This window comes from Python bivittatus, unplaced genomic scaffold (assembly GCF_059951505.1).
Source record: "Python bivittatus isolate LINGU-HERP-01145 unplaced genomic scaffold, Pbiv_v1 ctg000840_np1212, whole genome shotgun sequence".
Lineage (NCBI taxonomy): Eukaryota > Metazoa > Chordata > Lepidosauria > Squamata > Pythonidae > Python > Python bivittatus.
In genome coordinates, this window is record NW_028277113.1 from 12,945,296 (window position 1) to 12,951,295 (window position 6,000).

The following is a 6,000-nucleotide window of genomic DNA, read 5'->3' on the forward strand; positions in this document are numbered from 1 at the left end:
TTTCTTTATGCAAAAACCTCAAAGATGTAGGTTAGAAGGTGAGAGAAGGAGATTGCCTTTTCCATGTCGTATAGTGGATTTCAAAGCTGACTGGAGATTTAAACCCAGGCTAGATAATATGACAGCTTCTCTCAACTTACTGCCTTCTAGGAGTGTTGAGCTATAGCTGTCATACTTACTGAGACTAATGCAGGGCTGCCATATTTGGGTTGCAAAAATCCATAGGACCACTAGATGGCAGGAAAAAAAGAGCTTCTAGTATCACTTTGCTGCCATCTAGTGTCCATCAAGAGTGTTAAGGCCCATATCCATGGTAGCCTTGGAATTGTGGTCCAATAGACTTGGAAGGAGTCAGATTGGAAAAGGCTATGACAGGGGCTGTCCAGAAAAAATGGTGATAGACTTGCCTTCTCCAGCCTGGTGCACAACTGATGCATTGATCTGTAATTTTCTTAATTCCAACCAACATGGGTTTTGGTTATGGAAATCAATACGTTGGGAAAGCACCCACTGGAGAGGACTGCCGGAGGGACAGGAATCAAATGGGGTAAAGCTAGGGAATTCAGGGCTATACTGTTAGTTTGGGAAAGCTAATGTTTGCTTGTATAAATATATATCATTTGTGCATGAGTGTATGTATACATACTTGTATTACAATAACAATTTTTTGTAGGGCAAGGGGAGGGGGGGTAGTGGTTGTCATCCAGGAATCTCTGTTGGTCTTCAGGGGGGCTGCACCACAAGTGGCCAGTTATGAGACACTGTTTCTGAAGTTGGGCTCTTGAGAACAGTTGGGATTGTTGCTGCTGTACCAGCCTCCCTGCTGCGTAGCAACCTCCCTGCCTGAGCATCTCAGGGTTGTTGGTGGAGTTTCCCAGACTTATGGTTCTAGGGAACTTCAATTGCTGTCCCTGGGATGTGCCTTGGAGGCGGCCCAGGGGTTCATGGCCACCATGGCGGCCCTGGGCCTGTCCCAGATTATTCGCGACCCAGCTCAGGACAGTGGCCTCACCCCGGCTTGGTTTTCTTGTGGGAGCAGCAGCAATGTGATCTGAAGGGGGAATTAAATCTGTCTCCCTTGTCATGGTCAGATCACGCCCTGATGGCGAGATTCTCCTATACTACCCCCCTCTGCAGGGAGGTGTGACCCATTCTATTGGTCCACCCCCGGTGACTGATAGACCCAATGAGGTTCCAAAGGAAGCTGGGGGCTTTACCCAAGGATCTGCTGCACAGTCCAGCAGAGGCTGTGGCTGCCACCTGGAATAGGAAGGCGGGCAAGGCCTTGGACAAGATCGCGCCCATGCGACCTCTCTTGACCCATCAAGCCTGATACTCCCCATGGTTAATGGGGGAGTTGAGGGTCCTGAAAAGGATTAAGAGACATCTAGAGAGCCGCTGGAGGAAACAAGAGTGCCGCTGGAGGAAAACAAGGACTGAATCCAACCAAACACAGGCTATAGCTGCTATTAAGACCTACCATGTGGCAATAAGAGTGGCGAAACATGAACATTTCTCTGCTCTTATTGCATCCACAGAATGCCACCCAGAGGCCCTGTTTAGGATCACCTGATCTCTTTTGGGAAAGGTGGGCCCAATGACCCTCTTGCAGGGCCACACAGAGAAGTTTTCTGGGCATCTGGAGGATAAAATCGCTTGGAAACATTCTCAGTTGGATACCAAGTATGTCGCATGGCCTGTGGAATGCCTGGGGTACGTACCTACCCTGTTATCTGGGAACAGTTTGATCCTGTTGGATCTGAGGAAGTGGACAGGGCCCTCCGGACTGTAAACGCCACCACTTGTCAATTAGATACATGCCCTGTTACACACGCTGCTCCTAGGTTCGGCTTATGGTCACTCACTCACACACTCACAGCCTGTTGAGGCACAAGGATCTTGTCAGCCCCCCTTGCTTTCTACCTGGGTTTTCCAGATAGGTGCAGCTGGAGAAGATAAAACACACAGCCCTGGTCAATAGCCGGGAAATAATTAGGGACACACACAAATCACTTCAACCTAACTCTGAGGCACAAGAGGTTCTTTGTAATACACGGAGACCCAGTGAATTTAAAGTAACAGCAAAACTTTACTGGTTGCAAGGTACATTTGCTTTCTCTCTCTCTCACACACACACACGCTTATCCACACTTACCCACGTCCTTCCCAGCTAGGCTGCCAGGCACTAGCTAGAGCATTGGTTCTCAACGGGGGCGGTACCGCCCCCAGGGGGGCGGTGGGAGGATGCTGAGGGACGGTGAACTTGTTTTGGGCGGTAGGGGGGCGGTGGGCATGTTTTGGGCGGTAGAGGGGTGATGAGCATGTTTTGGCATTCGAACTTAATTTTAAAACTTCCCCCAAAATTTATTAAATCGATTATCCGGTTTACACCATTTGTACCAGCAATAAAACGAACTTACGCGACCGTTGCCCTCACGCACTTCTAAGAATGGTGAAACGAATTTGTATTCTAGGTAGGCTGACCTTGAAGAACTCGACACTACGATTCTTCTCCAATCCCAACCAGCACAGCGCATGTGTCAGCTGTTTTCCCACGCGATTAATCGCAGCGCGTGAGTCAGCTGTCTTCCCGCGCGATTCCCACACAAATTTGGTGTGGAAGTCTACTGAAAAAAATTACTTAAAATTTTTGCCTTTTATAATTCAGTAACTTCCCCCCCCCTCCCCATACCCTAAATTACAGGATTTTCACAAAGGGTGGTGTTGAAAAATTTTACACTCCTTAGGGGGGCGGCAGCTTCAAAAAGGTTGAGAATCACTGAGCTAGAGGGATGGAAGCCGCCAAGTCTGGCTCCAAAGATGACTCAGATGACTCAGCTCAGATGACTCAGAGTGGGCAGGCTTTGGGTTCCCTTTTATCCCCAAAAGTCCTTGCTTTGTTGATTCATGAGTCTGGCAGCTGTTGATGGGATTGGGGTGAGGGTTTCCATGTGCTCAGGCCCAACTTCTTTTGTCTGGTTCAGGTCCTTTGTTTCCTTAACAACTTGCTTCCTCCTTATCTACCTACCCAAAGGGATCTCATACACAAGATTCTGGCTTTTGTCCTCTCTGCTTACATGCCTGCCTCATCTTTAGGTTATGGCAGCTTCAGCCTAGTCTCACAGCCCCTCCTCGCTGGTTAAGGCAGCTTGGGAGGTGACATGTGGGTGGGTCCAGACTGAATTCATCCTTGAGGGAGTGTTTCCAGTGGCCTTTAAAGAGGCACTGGTGCACCCCCTCCTCAAGAAACCATTGCTGAATCCCACTGTACTAGACAATTTTCATCCAGTCTCCCACCTCCCCTTTTTAGGGAAGGTGGTTGAGAAAGTGGTGGCGTTGCAGCTCCAGAGGATGAAACAGATTATCTGGACCCTTTTCAGTTGGGTTTTAGGCCCAGATATGGGACGGAAACAACATTGGTTGCACTTTTGAATGATCTCTGGCAGGAGCGGGATGGCGGTAGTGCATCCATCCTTGCTCTTCTTGACCTCTCAGTGGCTTTCGATACCATCAACCATGGTACCCTTTTGGGTCAGCTTGGGAAGTTGAGGGTGGGTGGCGCAGTTTTGTGCTGGTTCAGCTCCTTCCTCCAGGGCCGGTCCCAATCTGTGTTGAAAGGGCGCGAGAGGTCCAGCCTGTGGCCCCTCCTTTGTGGGTGCCGCAGGATTCGGTACTTTCCCAGTTCCTTTTTAACATCTACATGAAACTACTGGGTAAGATCATCCGCCATCATGGGATGAGGTATCATCAATATGGAGATGACACCCAATTATACATCTCCACCCCAGGTGATTTGAGTGATGCTGTGACTACCCTTTCGTGGTGCCTGGAGGCTGTGGGGGCCTGGATGGGGAACAACAGGCTTCAACTGGATCCTGGTAAGATGGAGTGGCTGTGGGTTGGGGGCTCTTCTGTATCCAGAAGTTTACCATCTTTGGTTTTGGATGGGATTGCACTACCCCAGACTAGACCCAGTGCAGAATCTGGGGTCCTCCTGGACTCACGACTCCTGCTTGAGGAGCAGGTGGCAGTCTTGGCCAGGAGGGCCTTTGCTCAACTACATGTTGTGCACCAGTTATGCCCTTTCCTAGATCGGGAGGCCCTCCAATCAGTCACTCATGCCCTAATTATCTCCTGTGTAGACTACTGCAATATGCTCTACATGGGGCTACTCTTGAAGAGTATCCGGAAGCTACAGCTGGTTCAAAATGCAGCTGTGCTGGCAATTTTAGGTGCCCCAAAGACGGCACATGTTATACTTCTGCTGCGGGAGCTGCATTGGGTGCCAGTTTGCTTCCAGGTCCAATTCAAGGTGTTGGTTATCACCTTTAAAGCCGTACATGGCATGGGACCAGGTTACCTGAGGGACTGTCTCACCCCCATTATATTGACCCGTCCCACCTGGTCAAGCAGAGAGGGTATGCTGCAGAACCCATCGACAAAAGAATGTTGACTGGCGGGACCCAGAAGGAGAGCCTTCTCTGCCATGGCCCCCACTCTATGGAATACCTTCTCCCCAGAGGTGAGGCAGGCCCTTACTCTCTTCACCTTCCAGAAAGCAGTTGACCTGGCTCTGCCAGCTTGCATGGGGCGAGAAAAGGGGCAACCAACCCTGGGGGTGGCTAGCACCTTGAAGATGCTCCTGTATGTTAATATCCTTTCTACCAGCAGCACCTTGGAAGATATTATTTATGTATGAATATGGTTTTTATTGTATTGTTATTGTACTTTAATTAATATTTATTTTTTGTTTTTGATGGTAAACCGCCCAGAATCACTTCTTAGTGAGATGGGCGGTGACCAAATTTGAAATATAAATAAATAAATAAATAAATAAAGATAAATTTATAGCAAAATTATTTTTATAGAGAAAAGCATAAAAGCAAATAAGTAATCTATATACAGCACATAAATATTGACAGAAACCATTAAAATCCCAAGGATTCCACCAAAGCCTAAAAATATAAAGGAAGGTTTGTCTGGGGCAAAGATAAGCCATAAAGAAGGTGCCAGATAACAGAAGCTTCCTGTATCTGCTTTTAAAAATTCTCTCTTAAAGTCTCTTTAAAGAAGTGGATAAAGAAAGGGATAAATGGAAGAGAGGAACTTCTTCTGCTTTAATGTATGTATTTCAGTATATGTACCTAACACTAGGACTGTATTTCAGTATGTGGTGATTGCCATCTAGTAGTCAACCAGATTTTTTTATCCTGGATAGAGTAGGCCAGTGTTTCTCAACCTAGGCAACTTGAAGATGTGTGGAGTTCAACTCCCAGAATTCCCCAGCCAGCTTTGCTGGCTGGGGAATTCTGAGAGTTGAAGTCCACACATCTTCAAGCTGCTGAGAAACACTGGAGTAGGCAGATGTACCCGTTTGTATATACCATTGGTTATTAACAATATACAGTATGTATGGCTCTCCTCAAAGGGATGGAGCATTCAGCTTGAAGGTTTAGAACACTTAATGAAACCTGTTTCCTTTTACTGTGTTTATTCCAAAGAGCTGAAGTAGGCAGAATTTCCTGTGGGAGTTTTTAATGGGAAAGGCAGGCTCTGGAAACAACTTCTGCCCTGCAGTTAAGACACTGGCAGGCTGGCTGTTACAATCCAGACTCATTGTTAATCTGAGACTCATAGAGCTCCCCTCTTGTATAAAATGAACAGACGACATTCAAGTATTCTGATGGGCATTTAACACCGACTTTGGGTGATCTACATTTTTTTTTAATGTAGTGGTAGAAAATGGTTGCTTATTTCAACAAAAACACACTGCACTACATATAAATATTCATAGTCTGAGTCTTTGAGCCTTGCCTTCTGGCAGACTTTAAAGGGAGTCTAGTGCCAATTGACTAAGCGTTTTGGGAACCAGGCCATCCATTGTTAATTCCTGCTTGCATTTTAGATCTTTCCTCTTTTTCCTCCTCCTTACTTTCATTTAAAATTGTACATAGAAAAGCTATACAAGCATAAGACTTTTATTTATTTATTTATTATTAT